The sequence below is a fragment of the Phascolarctos cinereus genome, unplaced genomic scaffold (assembly GCF_003287225.1).
Source record: "Phascolarctos cinereus isolate Bilbo 61053 unplaced genomic scaffold, phaCin_HiC Scaffold_4;HRSCAF=312, whole genome shotgun sequence".
In the NCBI taxonomy this organism is placed as follows: Eukaryota; Metazoa; Chordata; class Mammalia; order Diprotodontia; family Phascolarctidae; genus Phascolarctos; species Phascolarctos cinereus.
This window is the reverse complement of record NW_027555847.1, coordinates 380,431,295-380,445,593: the sequence shown is the minus strand read 5'-3', so window position 1 is coordinate 380,445,593 and position 14,299 is coordinate 380,431,295. Positions and strand designations below refer to the sequence as shown.

Genomic DNA, 14,299 nt, shown 5'->3' with positions numbered 1-14,299 from the left:
ACTTTAGTCTACCCTACTTATTTACAAAATCTCTTTGGAAGAGAAGAGCACAGAGCAAGAGAGGAAGAGACAAGCTTTGGTGGTTGCTTCATAATGACTTATTACTCTCACAACAAGGGGTGTGGGCACCTCTGTGGACAGAGCAATTTCGCCAAGCAAGCTCAACTCTTAGGGAAGCACCACTCCATCATGAATTATTGATCAACTCACTGTGCAGGAAAAACAACAGATGTGATTAACAATGCAACCAATGCAACAAAGAGGGAGTTTATAGTTTATTATTTTACTGCCTATTATTTCCCCATTTGTGAAGATGCCAAAAGCTCAGTTGCCCAATCTCTGCTTGGGGGTATAAACATTGTGACAGGCAAAAAATAATTAAACAATTTAACCCTGACTACATATCTCTGAAATGGCCCCTTTGGATCCTGCAGAAAATCAGTTTCCAAAAGAATCACAGACCCGGTTCTCCAATGGAAATAATCCCCAGTGTTCTATACTAGTCAGCCTCATCTGCACTATTATATTCATTTCTGTTCACTATGCTTTAAAGGGAGCTTTAGAGAGTTACCAAGGGTCCAGATTAGGGCAATCAGAATGGAGTGTGAGCTCCAAGAAGATCACTGAAGAAACAGTTGAAGGAAGTAGCAAAGGAAAGAATTAGGGGAGGGAGAGTGAATGGTCGGGGGAGGATTCATGATAACTGTCTTCAAATATTTCAGTTATCATGTTTGCAGATGTTACTATCAAAACAAAGAGGGTACAGTTTGATTTTACACATCCTAACAAGTCTTTGGTTTCACCAGGTATAAATACCCTCCTACTCACATGCTTAGATACTTATTTTTTTTTTCCCAAGGAAGAGCCAGAATAGTTTATCCCTTCTCCTGCATCCTTGCTAGGAAATTGTTAAGGAAATTGAGTCTCGTTTTCACTCTTGGAACATCTGAGCTTGTTTCTCCCTGGTTCCCTAATAGCCAGACACAAAAAAGTAAATATCCAACCAGGTTATTCAGTGCAGCTGAAAGCATACTGGGATGGTAACCTTGGCTTCTACTTAAGAGAGAGCTAATGGCTAGGAAGATTTGAGTTCAAATCCTGCCTCAGAAACTCACTAGCTATGTGATCCTGGGTAACATAATAACATATACATTGGCTTTCATATTTTGAAATCAAGTTCTCCTTTGAGTTAAAGAATATGTTAAGATTTCATCATCTTGCCTGGAGAGGACAGCTTATCTTCCACTTTCCCTTGGACTCACTACGAGTAAGATAACCTGGCCACTATTCTTTAGACCAGAGTTTTCCACACCATAAAACCATTTTCTGTGATTGCCTCAGGTGTGCAGATCCTTAGAGAGACCATCTAGCTACTTAGCCTTGAGGAGGAAGAGCAGCTCCTTCCCAGGTGCACTCTCCATTACTGAGTTCTTACCCTGATTTTCTAGGCAAGAGCAATGACAAAGGAATTGGTGCCCCCACCTAGGTGTCTACCAGGTCATTCTGACCAAAACATCACTTTCATGATGTCACTCTCCTGTTCAAAGACCTTCAATGATTTCTCTTTAATTAGAAGACAATACCCTCACACTTTAGCCTGCAATTCAAGATCCTCCACAATCTGACAACAAACTACCTTTTCAATACTAAATGCAACTCCTCTCTCCAATGTTATTTCCTTTCTAGTCGGATTGTTCTATTCACAGACATCCCAGCTTTTTCTTTTCCATTTTATTGACTTTAATGTCTCCTCCTCTATCACCTCCATTTCTTCCTACTGCCATCTTATGCATACTATTTAGAGCCGAGAAGCACCTCAGGAGTCATCTCTCTCAATTTTCAGATAAAGAAAATGAGACCATGCTTGCTTCGGCAGCACACGTACTAAAATTACAACGATACAGAAAAGATTAGCATGGCCCCTGGGCAAGAATGACATGCAAATTCGTGAAGTATTCTGTATTTTAAAAAAAGCAAAAACAAAAACAAAAACAAAAAACCCAAGACCCAGAAAGAAAGGACTTGCCTGTGTTTACACAGCTGGTAAGTGGCATAATGAAAATTTTAACCTGCATCCTGTGACCCAAAATGCTGTTGTTGTTGTTGTTGTTGTTGTTATTGTTTTTCAAGTATACAATGCTATTCTCCCTAGCAAGGTTCAGTTCAAGATTTCTCCTCTTCTGTGAAAGCTTTCGAATCCCCCCCAGCTGGATGTGATTGCTCCTTCCTCTGAACTCTGAGATCATTTAAAATCTTCACCATTCCTCTGAAATATGAAATGAGCTGCCTTATGTAAATACATATATGTATGTACATGCATATTTATATGTATATATGCATATACATATGTGTGTGCATATATACATACATACATACATACGTACATACATACATACATACACGTATATATGGTACAGAAATTTCTTGAGGGCAAAAGACTGAGTCTTAGAATTTTTTTGCAACCTAAAGAGTACCCAGAAGAGCCCTTTACATGCATAGCAGTCACTCAATAAATATTTGCTGATTGATCTCCTGTAACAGAAATAGATACTCTCTCATCCCTTCCACTTCCCCACCTAGAGAGATGAATGCAAAAGCAGAGACAGATCACAGGAGTGCCAGGGGCACCCTTGGCAGAAGACACAGAACTAGAGCTGGCAAGATGATTAGCAAAGCACAACTTGTTCCCTTTACAAGTTGTGTGTGCATCCTGATTGTAATAAGTGAGCTTGGAAGGCTAGACAGACTCTTTAATCTTGGGAATGACACTGTGAACTCCAGTTCACCTGCTCGATTTATTTGCATTGCTTTTGCCCGCTAACAAATCCAACTCTCTATCAGATTAATCAACATTTATCAGCCAGTGGCTGGAGCATCATTTCATACCATAAGTAAAATAGAGCGGGAGTGAAATGGAATGGAGAGAGAATAAAACTCCCATTACTCTCTGGCTATTTTATTCTCTATGTATTTTACTCACATAATGAATGATGTACTTCTGGCTCTAACTGCATAGCAACTCTGAGTTGCATTTGGTGTCTCCCTCCTCCCCTCCCCAAGGACAGATGCAATCCAATAACATATGCATAGCAGGAGAAAACATAGGAGAATGAGGTGGCCCAGGTTTTTGGCCCAGCTACAATTCAGTGGCCGGAACTTTAGGATTTCCCAAGGAGACGATAGCATAAGCAATAGTCCATTTCTTTATATTCAATGGACAAGTACTGAGTATATACTGCATGCAAATCACTGTGCCAGGCACTTGAGGGGGTGGTGATTAAAAATTAATAAGATGTGGTCCCCTGTTCTCAAAGAGTTCAGTATGAGATATAAGGTATGCATATAAATAATTAGACATATTGTGGGCTACTGGACAGAATAATGGACTTGGAATGAAAAGGTATTTTCAGTCCCTAGGTGTGTGATCTTGGGCAAGTCACTTAGCCTTGCTAAGCCTCAGTTTCCTAATCTGAAAATTGGGAATAGTAATATCTGCAGTATTTACCTCACAGGGATCTTGTAAAGAAAGGTTCTGATAAACTATGAAGTGTCTTGTAAATATCATTTATAATAATACATATTGAACTGTAAGTACATAATCTAGAATAATAGCTCTAGTGCTGAGGGATCTCAGAAGTCATCCAATCCAATACCTTCACTTTACAGATGAGGAAACTGAGGCTTAAAAAGGTGAATTGACAGCACTAATATGTGACAGGGGTGAGATTTTACCCAAATCCTCTCACTAATAATAATAAAAATAATAGCTATCATTAAAAGCACTTTAGCATTTGTAAAGCACTTTACAAATATTTTCTCATTTGATCCACACATCAACACTGGGACGTAGGTATTATTATTGTCCCTAGTTTACAGATAGGAAAACTAAGGGAAATAGAGTGAGTTGACACATAGCTATTCTAGGAAGTGTCTGAGACTATATTTGAACTATAGTCTCCCTGGTTCAGGTCCAGCACTTTATCTACTAAGCCACCTAGCTGCTTCCACTCTCTTTCCACTACACAGTGATGTCCCTGGGCATAAATCATGCACCACGGAATTTCAGAGGAAGGAAAGACACTTTCCACAAAGAACATGAGGGAAGGCTTCATGGAGGAAATGGCATTGGTTAAGACCTAAAGGACAGGTAGGATGTCAACAGAGAGACTGGTAGGAGACTGAGAAAGGGTATTTTAAGTATTGGGAATAGCACAAACAACAACATGGAAGTAGGTAGTATGGGGCATGTTTGAGGGAGACCAGTAATCCATTTTAGCTAGAACATTTATCTAGGGTCAGTATTCTTGTTTTCCTGGCATGACTAGAACCCACACAAGTAGTGTGGTTCAAACACCTTGACCAAACCAACAGTCAAGGTTCAAGCAAACCTTGATTAGTTACACATACAAACCGATACTAATGATCAGGAGGACCCACTGTGATCTCTGTCTCAGTGTCATTGGAGTTGGTGTCCAAAGGCAGGGGACTCAGGAAGGGCCTTTCACATGGCACTGTTCCCCTGTACTCCAGTCACCTTCTGGTGGAGAAGGTCATGGCACTGGACAGTCCATACAATGATCAAGCTGCAGTGTATCAGTGGCCCCTCTTCTTATATAATTACTAACTAGATTACATCGTAGTTTCATTCTTCAGTACCCACTTTAGGACAATTAGAATGGTTTCTAAACATGAATTTTATTCAGTCCCAAAGCTTACATTCTAATACCTTTCTTGAATAGTAGTCATTTTTTAAGACTTTATTTGTATGTGTATATCACACTCTGATTAAAACTTTTAACTACAGATAAACCCATGTTCTCTCGAATGCTCCTGATATTTTGTTCCTAAGCCAAACTTTGGCTAACAGAGAATGGGGGGGGGGATACAGGAGCTAGAAAGTTAGGATAGTGCCATAGTATAAGATAGTGGATGCCAGGCTAAGGAGTGTGTACCTTCTTTGGTTGCCAATGACAAACTGTTGATAAGTGAAATAATATCATCAAACCTCAGAATTAAGAAGATAAATTCAATAATATTATGCTAGTTGTACTTGGGGGAAAAATGACTGGAGGCACTTTGTGTTTCTAGTTCTTTGTTTTTTCTACTATAAAATGAGAGGGCTGGTCTAGGTGACCTCTGAGGTCTTTTCTAGCTCTAACAACTTATGATCTTTTGTTAGGTACCATCAGGTCTAAATCCTATGATCATAGTCCAGAAGTTTGCATTAGGGTGGCGTTAACCAGAAAAGAAAGGGGCAAGCACAAACACAAAAGAGATTTTAAAGCTAGAATTTATTGGATGGTATAAAGGACTGTGGGAGAAGGTAAACCAAAAGAAAGAAGTCAAAAGAAATGACTAGGTTTCAAACCAGAGTGACTCAGCAGAAGATGGCAAAGTCAGTAGGCTAGCCTCAGTTGGGAAGAGGTTACAATAAGTTCTTTTTTTTCTTTTTTTTTAATGTTAAATATGCTGAGTTTGAGGAAAGCTGGGAAGAGGTAGTGTAAGTGGGTCAGTGTTAGAATGGAGGGAGGGGATGGATGAATGTGTGAATAAATGAATGAAAAATCTTATTTAAGCACATTTATTAAATCTTAAGGATATAAAAATGTGGCAATCCATGCCCTCAAGTTGCTTATCCATGCTCTTAAGAACTTTACAGTCTAATAGAAAGATATAACCCAAGAGGAGTTGTGCTAAGGAAGGGTATTTTGTTCTAAGAATACACAGGAATTGTAAGTAGACTAATACGACAATCCATTGAAATAGACTTTCTAAAGGCAATAATATAATACTTGGGGAAAGAAATATAAAGGGGTAAGCCTTGCCAAGTAGACTAAAATGGTTGGGATAAAGATGAGGATCCGTGGTCCCAGGGAGTTCAGACCTCAGGGTCTTAGCTCCTCCAAGGCATAGTCTCTTTAAGTTCCATTTGGAAGACAAGAATACAGGACAGCAGCAGCAGCGGAAGTAGCAGCAACTTCAGGTTAGAGATGAAGCACTAATATAGGGATACAAACACCTCAGTCAGCCTTATACTCTGGCACTCTTGCATTAATCACTACTGTGGTTTTCATCAACAGAGATACTACTTACTGATTTAGAAATCATCTGCACAGAGGTGTTCATTAAAACCATGGGTGTTAATTAGAACCATAGGTCACCAAGGCAGGCACCAGGTTGCCAACATTCAGCCCAAATGAATTACCTGTAACAAAACAATTAGAGCACATCCAGCCAGTTGACTCTTAAAATGAGAGATTCCATTCTCTTTCTCTCCTGCTCAGTGTCACCCAATTAGATTGTAAATTCCTCCAGAGCAAGAAGCATATCTTAAAGCTCTTTTTATCCCAAGTTCCTCTAATAGTGCCTTACTCACATTAGGTACCCATCAGATGTTTGTGGGTGGTAATGATGATCACCATGAACCATTTAGCAAATGCTAGGGTACTCTGCATTCAAGCAGGAACTGAAATAAATTATATGACCCCAGGACAAATGGAAACTCATAAATGAGGCTAATTAATGATTTTAGATAATTCGGCTGATCTGTTGAGTCCTCAATTTCACTATCTTCAAATAGAGTTGACAACTACCTGACCCCTAACAACCTCATTTTGTCAGGAATAATTTTGTTCTCTTACATTACCTTGTTTGTTTTCTGCTTACAAATGAAATATAGAACTATGGAATTGTAGATTTCTTTTTAAAATATAATATTTTATTTTCCCATGCTATGAATTTTTTTCAGTCAACAACAATTTATTTAACACCAACTATCTCCTAGAGATTGTGCTAAGTCCCAAGAAATGTTATTATTCAGTTATTTCAGTCATATACAATTCTTTGTGATCTCACTTGGGTTTTCTTGACAAAGACACTGCAGTAGCTTGCCATTTCCTTCTCCAGTTCATTTCACAGGAGAGGAGACTGAGGCACACAGGGTTAAGTGACTTGCCGAGAGATAGAGGAGCAAGATGGTGAATTGCTTTTAGACTGTCATACATAAACTGGTTGAAGGAACTGGCACATTTTATCTGCAGCTCCCTTTTTCTAGTTCATTGCTAGATTGCAGTGGCCAAGAAGGTGCCCCACCTTCTTCTTCTTCCCTTTCTTCAAGGTGAGTTGAGGTCCATAAATCAAATCAACTTCCAAAGAAATGGAGGTAAAAAAGTTGATGGCTATTGAATATGAGGGAGCCCTGAAGGGAAAGAAGTCATGCTATATGTAGGGTGTCCCTGCCATTATCCTGACTGAACACTCTTCCCAACCCTTCAGTTGTTTGAAGCCATATGGCTTTAGCTGCAAAAGTGGTAATCCTAAAGGCAGATTTAACCAAGTCCTTCCCTTACTTGATAAGCTCCAATGGCTCGCCACCATTATATGTTAAAACAATTTTCAACATTTTTTTTTTAGTTTTGAGTTCCAAATTCTATGTATACTCCCTCCATCCCTCCCCCCATCCTGTGATAGTAAGCAATCCAAAATAGGTTATACATGCGCAATCATGTAAAACATTTCCATGTCGGTCATGTTGTACAAGAAGACTTGAAGTTTTTTTGACATAAAAATGCACCATTTTTATTACAAAGGTTCTTTAAAAAACAAAAAATAATTTCAAAATGGAAACCACACTGGAGATCCCAACCCACACCACTCTCACACAAACCCAGTCAACATTGGTGGGTTCCTAGCCAGGGAGAAAGGGGGACTATTTGAAAGGGCAGTCAAGAGCCCTTAGCCTAGAGTCTTCAGAGGTGTGGGAGCACAAGATGCCCCCTGGCAAACAAAATAGGTGAACCAGCCAGAAGGCACAGCCCTGTCACATGCTCATAGACTGTGGAAACCAGGCATAGCACCTATGAGCAGCTGCTAATTTACTTCACTTCAGGACAGGGAAGGTGGTTGGCTAAGTACCTGGACCTACACAGGAACCACCAGAGGAAGCTGTACAGACATACATCACTTGTTATCCTTGAAAAAACTTCACTGAGTTTCAAATTCTACTTAGAGGAATAAAAAAGGCCCACAGAGGGAGAAAAGAGGGCTGTGGAGACTACCCAACCCAACCACCCAGGGCAATGTGTCCTATCCCATCTTAAAATAACCCACCCAATAAAATGCTCCCAGGCCCTAAATAGCAAGTCAGGCAAGGGGTAGTATTTAAAACAGTACAGGGAGGGAAGAAATGGATTCACTTGCTGGGAACTCAGGTGTTCAAGGCAACAAAGGCACTGGATCGGGCATCCTGCTAACAGCAAAACCCCTAGTTCCTGTGTTCTGGGGACAGTTCTATCTCATATAATTATGTATAAATAGAGAGACATAGAAAATATAAACTCTGAGGATGTAGGGGTGAGGAAACTGAAAGGAGGTATGAGCAGCAGGTCCCAAGGACAGCTGGAGAGCTCAGGCAGACTTGGTCTCCTGCTTCACCCCTTTGGCTTCAGGTTTCTCTTCCTTCATCTACTTCTCCTCTTTTGCCTCTTTTTTCTCCTCTGGCTTTTGATGTTTCTCCTCTTCCATTTTGACCCTCTTGGCTTTCTTGAAGTTGGATGAGTTCTTTCAACCACCCTCACCTTCCTTGCACGAGTCTGAAAACTCCTTCTCACAAGCAATTCTCTTGTCTGAGGAGCATATTGAAATGCATTTGTCAGGCTCTTCTTCATCCTCATCTCCACTGTCCTCCTGTATCCCATCCTCAGGAATGGGCTGCATCTGGACACCAGAGGCATGTGGCAACATGTGAAGATTTTCAAACAACCTCTGCTTGATCTTCTCCAAGTACTCATTGGTATTCTGGTTTGTCATGTTAGATGGGCTGACATGAAGTTTGAAATATGGTCCAAAGTATTCAGAGTAATCATTGTAGGAAGTTCATTGGAGATCTCTGTGTACAAGGCCACAGTTGTCTCATATGTTCAGCACCTGGCTACATTGCAGATGGTGTAGCCACCCCTCACAGCGTCAGCATAGGTAGATTGAAGCTCTTGACAAATTCCACACACTTGGCAGACCTTTAATGGTAAGGTTGAAACAACCTAATCAGTCTCCAGACAGAGAATCAGAGCCACACTGCAAGACCACTGCACTGGGCTGAAAGATTTCCATCATCTTGGACATAACTGGTTTAAAAATGGCCTCATAAGACTCGTCATCAGTCCCATCTTGAAGTGGGTAGTTGATAACGTAGTATTTGCCTTTGCCAGCTCCAATGTCCTGTAGGTCACCCGTTCCAGGGAAGTATTCTCCATACTTACGAAAGGACACTGTCATGACCCCATCGGTGGCGTAGAAAGCTTCTTCCACACCATCACCATGGTGAATGTCAGTGTCAATGTACAGCACCTCTGGTGGTACTTTAAGAGTTCCAGGAGGGCCAACACAATATTGTTGATGTAACAGAAGCCAGAAGCTTCAGACTTCTTAGCATGGTGCAGGCCCCCAGCCCAGTTCACAGCAATGTCTGTTTGCGGTTTATTAAGCTTCAACGCACTTGCTACAGATCCACTAGTGGATAACTAACAGAATTCAAATAAGCCATCAAACACTGGGCAGTCTTCACCAATGTTAAATCTCTGCATCTGATTGCTATATTATGACATGTTATAGGGATGGATGGAACGCAAAAACTTAATGTCATCACTGTGGTACTTGGTCATCTCAACCGAATGGGTTTTGTGGGGCCGATAGATTTCTATCTTCCCATAGAGTCCATAGTTTAGTAGCAAGTTGTGAGTCATTCAGATTCGATGGGGTTTCATTGGGTGGCCCTGCCCATACTAGTAATTTCCAACATCCCCGTCATAGTAGTACCAGATTTTTCATTTGTGCCCTGAGTCAGCACCATCTTGCCTCTCACCCAAGACTTCAATTTTTTAAACAATTTTTAAAAAAAAGGAAAGAATGAAAAAAAGGAGAGAGGGAGGGAAAATAGCATGCTTCAGTCAGTATTCAGACAATATCAGTGCTTTCTCTGAAGACAGATGGCATGTTTCATGAGTCATTTGGGATTGTCTTAGACATTGCATTGCTGAGAATAATTCAGTGATTCACAGTTCATCATATAATATTGCTGTTACTGTGTGCAGTGTTCTCCTGGGTCTGCTCACTTCACTCTGCATCAGTTCATGCAAGTTTTTCCAGTTTTTTCTGAAACCATTTCTTATAGCACAATAATATTCCATCACAACCATATACCACAGCTTGTTTTGACATTTCTAAGGGACCTTAGAGGTCATTGTATCCAGTCTCTATCCTGAGGCCCCTTCTCTTGACAATTGAGTCCCTAACCTAATTCACCATTTCATGTGGGGTCCCAACCATGCTCATATCTATTCCAACTTGATTTCCTCTCCACCACCTCAACAACACCTTGGTCAATTGGTGCCCCCCTTACCCTCTTCCCTTTAAATCTGTATTCTCAGAACTTAACATAGTTATGCTTAATAAATGTCCACTCTATCTATTTGTCTGTCTGTCTGTCTGTCTGTCTCTCTCTCTCTCTCTCTCTCTATCTATCTATCTCTCTCTCTCTATCTATCTATCTATCTCTATCTAATTGATTCCTTGATTATGATTCAGGTCTCCTCCTTCCCTCCCAATTCACTAAATCAATCGCCAAAGGCTGGGCTATGCCACTCCTTGGCTTTGTAATCTTGTCATTTCAACTCTCTGGCTTAGTTTTCTCAATTATAAAATGGACAGGTTTGACTAGATGATTCCTGACATACCTTCTAACTTTGATATATTGAGTACATCCTGGGTTGGACCAGATGATCTCAAAGATTTCTTCTAGATCAAATGAGATAACATTTGTAAAGTGCTTAACACAGGGTCTGACACATCATAGTTGCTCTATAAATGCATATTCCCTCCTCCCCTCTATATCTGCAAAGTGCCAAGGCCTTGATTTATAAGATTTAGAGCTTGAAAGAACCTTTGAGATGAGGAGACCAAGGTCCAATTAAATGAGCAGGTGAAGGCCCACAACTAGCAAGTGGAAGATTCAGGATCTGAATGTAAGTCTCTGGAGTTCCCATTGAGGGCTCTTCTCTCCACCCAGCAGACTATTTGTGACCTTGGCTTGCCTGGTACACTGCTGCTGAGATGTGATCAATCAGGTGACATTCAAGCATGCAAAAGAGGGGAGCTGATCATAATTGCTAATTGCACATCAATGATAAAGAATACTGGATAAATGAATCCTAAGGAATTAGTATGAAGCTGAAAGCTAAGGCCAGGCCACCAAGGAGAGGGAAATAAGCAGGCACTAATATGTTGTAATGAAACAAACCGCACGGCCCCACCTCATGCTCCTGGTACTGCTGTGTTCATTGTGACTGAGGTTTTCACTGTGAGCAGCCACCTCGGCCCTTCGGCATAATGGACAGTGGAAGGAATTACATATTACATTTAATTGTCACACTTAGCAGTCCTGCAATGCACGCTTTCTGGAATTTTAATAGAATGACCTGCCAAGCTTGCCAGCTAATATAAAATCAGTTTCCTAACTACTTTCTTTACTGCTGTCTTGACGACCTCAAATGATAAACTCATATGACCCTTCCGCCTTTAATTCAATTTGTTAGACATTTCAAATCGAAATAAAATCTTTTCCCCCCACAAATTGATGGCAAACAAGGGATTCTCCCCCCCTTTTTTTCCTCCAGGAAAGATTACCACGCAGTGAATTGGAAAATAACTGGTTTAAACAGCATGGGTTTTCAGCCTTGACTCTGCAGAGGAAGTGAGCAATGCCACAGAATACCACCCTAACACGTTTGGGAATCTGGCTCATCGGATCATAGATGTAGAACTGGAAGGAACTTCAGAGGCCACTTAGCCTGGACCTTTCATTTTACAGATGGAGAAACTGAGGCTTACAGAGATTAAGTGACTTGGTCACACAGATCATTTATCAAAGGCAGAATTTGAACCCACTTCTTCTGGATTCAAGTCCATAGCACTCAATTCACTATGGCAAGCTGATTGAACAACAATAAAAAAAAATTAAAATTAAAAAGTGAGGCACAACCCTATTCTATGGCTAAAATGAAAGGATCAGGTCCACATTGGACAGGGATTTCCAATGTGGTGTCAGCTTTCACTCAGTGGACATCCCTATGATTAAAAGAACCTCCCCAGGTATCAGCAGAACAGTGAGAACATTGAAGTGGAGCTCATCAGTGGGAGAAACAGGTGAGTGTGTGTGATGTGGAGAGGAAACTGTCCCAGGACCATTCTGCCATGAAACCACTGGGAGAGAATGCCTAGACCAAGATTGGATGACTGTTTGGGTGGCTCTGCCTTTGGCATCTAGAATCAAGATATTTAAGAGAAGCAGAGAGAATGGAGCAGGGACATTTTTTGAAACAAGATGGTCATTATAATTCAGCAATTTATAGATTTCATGTGAGGGATGATAACAGGTGAAGCCATTAGATGTGGTAAGGTAGCATTGTCATGATGGGAGGATCCAGGTTTATTGCATGTGTGTGTGTGTATGTGTGTGTGTGTGTGTTTATGTGCTCTGTCAATTGCCCTTCCCTTGGTAGCTAATTGCTAATGGAGTTGTGGTGTCTTTCTTAAAGCATCATGCACCCATAACACCAATTGTCTATGATCTGTAATGTTTACTTCCCCTGGAAGGAATGATTTTGAAAGAGGTACCCCAGGTCAACAGGTGCAACTTGAATGTATCTACCATTCATGGGACTTTGGCAATAAATACTCGAAGGGATATGGCAATTTTATATCAGTAAAAAGAAACTATCTTCTCTTCCCCATGTCACTCTGAAAGGTTAAGTGGGGGAGTTAACTATGCGAGCAATTGAAAGAATTAGAAGAACAACAGATGTTGCCTATAGGAATGGTTTGATATCCTCTTCCATGCCTTCCTCATTAGCATTCCTGATGTGACTAGACCTCTGATATTATTCCTGTCCACCTTCTGGAGACACTAGGAAGAATGAATTAATAGCTTTCCTTGGACAAAGCAACACGGTTTTCAAAGAGTCAGTCCTAAACTTCTTCAAGGGATCAACACAGGCAGGGCTTATCAGTGGGAAATTTGGGAGGGAATGCACCTGATAGGGCTGCCCTTCCTAGAGGACTATCAGCATATTACAGTTGAACTGCTGATAAATAGCTTCAGAAGAACTGGGAAGCCACATTATCATTTTTAGGGTGACAGATAAGAATAACACTGTTGTTCCTATACATTAATGAGTTATGGTAACTGATAGTCATTTTGAGCTATAGTTAATGTTGGTAGAAATCTTTAAGAAGATATAAGCGAGGTTATAAGAACTTCCAGGATCCATTCGACTCTCATTGCATTTCATGAGGCAGGGCTGGAGGACATACTCGTCTACCTTGAAAGATTATTTAGAATACTGAATGCGGGAGGCAATGGGCTCCTAATCAAGGGAAATAAGGACAGGACAAAGATCTCTGAACCCAACAAACTGCAGCTTTGCTGGTGACTTCTGACCTCAGCCTTATCAGCATCACAGAGTGGTTGTGTAAAAATCAGCCAAAATGATATATGGAAAGTTACTTTGTCCAAGGAAAGCTATTAATTCATTCTTCCTAGTGTCTCCAGAAGGTGGGCAGGGAAAATATTACACAGCCTCCGAATCTTTTTCTGCAGTCAGCCTTTGCATCACTTTGTTTATACCCCTTCTAGCACATTATCATAGGATTAGAGATTTAATGATAGAATGAAACACGGAAGGTCATCTCATTTGACAATCGAAAAAAATGAAGTACAGTGAGAGTAAGTGACTTCCTCCAGGTACAAAGATAACACTTGTTAAACCCAAATCCTCTGACTCCAGAGCTAGTGGTTTGTTTGTTTGTTTGTTTTCAATATTACTATTACATCTACTATGTATTATAGTTGTCTGTGTACATAGAATTACAAGATCATAGATCTGGAGCTGGAAGGTGGCTTGGTCACCAAGTCCATTTTACAAATGATGAAACTAGGACAAAAAAATTTAAGTAAGTGACTTATCCATGGTTATATATAGTAAGTGGCAGAGCCAAGATTGTGACCTAGGACTTCTAACTCTACATCCAATACTTTTTTCTATGGTACAAAAATGCCTCCATGGCTAATTGTTGCAACAGATCAGACACAGGCAAGGCTTATCATTGGGAAATTTGTAAGGGACAGAACCTGATAGGGCTTCCCTTCCTAGAGGACAATTGAATTACTGGTAAATATCCTCAGAAGGAATGGGAAGCCACATTATCATTTCTAGAAGGACAGCTAGGAATAAAACTGTTGTTCCTA

At 40.5% G+C, this 14,299-nt stretch overlaps 1 non-coding gene and 1 pseudogene across 1 annotated transcript; one reads left to right on the top strand and one right to left on the bottom strand.

Moving 5' to 3' along the window:
• Positions 1-1,860: 1,860 nt before the first annotated feature.
• LOC144457238 (U6 spliceosomal RNA) lies at positions 1,861-1,967 on the top strand. The gene has a single exon (XR_013486565.1). It is a non-coding gene; the product is annotated as a U6 spliceosomal RNA (small nuclear RNA).
• Positions 1,968-8,406: 6,439 nt separating this feature from the next.
• On the bottom strand, positions 8,407-9,776 carry LOC110208021 (histone deacetylase 1 pseudogene; annotated as a pseudogene).
• Between the last annotated feature and the right edge of the window lie 4,523 nt (positions 9,777-14,299).